This window comes from Chrysochloris asiatica, unplaced genomic scaffold (genome assembly GCF_000296735.1).
Source record: "Chrysochloris asiatica unplaced genomic scaffold, ChrAsi1.0 scaffold00439, whole genome shotgun sequence".
Taxonomy (NCBI): domain Eukaryota; kingdom Metazoa; phylum Chordata; class Mammalia; order Afrosoricida; family Chrysochloridae; genus Chrysochloris; species Chrysochloris asiatica.
The window spans coordinates 670,186-671,149 of NW_006408957.1; the positions used below are offsets into that span (position 1 = coordinate 670,186).

The window sequence follows — 964 nt, forward strand, 5'->3', positions numbered from 1 at the left end:
ATGTGAGTGTGGGCACCACACAGTCCTGTTGGGTAGATAGACACGTGGGTCAGAAAGTGACATTGGAAAATTCAGGTCACATTTGGACCAACACCCTTCCCATTGGCTCGTCGCCCGCCCCGCCCCCAGGAGCGCCCAGGTGTGGGCGGGGTCGCGGGCGCTGAGGGAGGGCCCGCCTGGTCCACGCACGCTGAAAGCCCGCGAATAACGCGGAAGCGCGGAGGCAGCTCCGCGGCCCGAGGGCAGCGCGTCGGGACAGGTGCCTGGCCCCTCGCCTCGTCAAACTTGCCTGGTATGACGGGCCTCTGGGCCAGGAAGGGGGCACAGAAGGCAGAGGGTCAGCCGGGCTAGGGCCGACTTTCTCATAACCCTCCAGGACAGAGAGTCCCACCGACCCCGCTCCATCAAGGCTCTGGATGGCAAACTCAGGACGCAGAGGGCTCGGGGCTGAGGCTGAACGGGGTTCCCAGGCCCGCGGGAGAGGTGGGCAGGGCCGCTGGAAATTGGCCTCCCCTGGGCTCCAGTAGACTGCTTTGGTGGGAGAGATGGTCTGCCCGAAGCTACCTTCTCCCACCCATTCCTGTCTCACTCAGGACTGCCCCGGGCCCGATGGCCCCCGCCTCTCACTTTTGGAAGCACAGCAAAGCAGAATTTGAAGTTTCCGTCTGCCCTTCAGTGCCGTGCCAAGTGGACAGTCCAGGCCACAGAAAAGGCGGCCAAACAAACACACCCCACTGCCACTGAGCTGATCCCGGCTCAGGCGACCCTACTTGTTGTTAGGTGCCATAGACCCATAGCGACCCTATGCACAACAGAACGAAACACTGCCCGATCCTGGGCCAACCTCACTACTGTCGCTACGCTTGAGTCCATCAATGCTGGCACTTGGCCAATCCATCTCGTTAGGGGTCTTCCTCTTTTTCTCTGACCCTCCACCTTACCAAACATGATATCCTTCTCCAGC

At 61.4% G+C, this 964-nt stretch overlaps 1 protein-coding gene across 1 annotated transcript in view; it reads right to left on the minus strand.

Moving 5' to 3' along the window:
- LRRC56 (leucine rich repeat containing 56) overlaps positions 1-964 on the minus strand; it is a 42,844-nt gene that overhangs the window by 3,151 nt on the left and 38,729 nt on the right. The gene's annotated exons all lie outside the window — the stretch shown is intronic.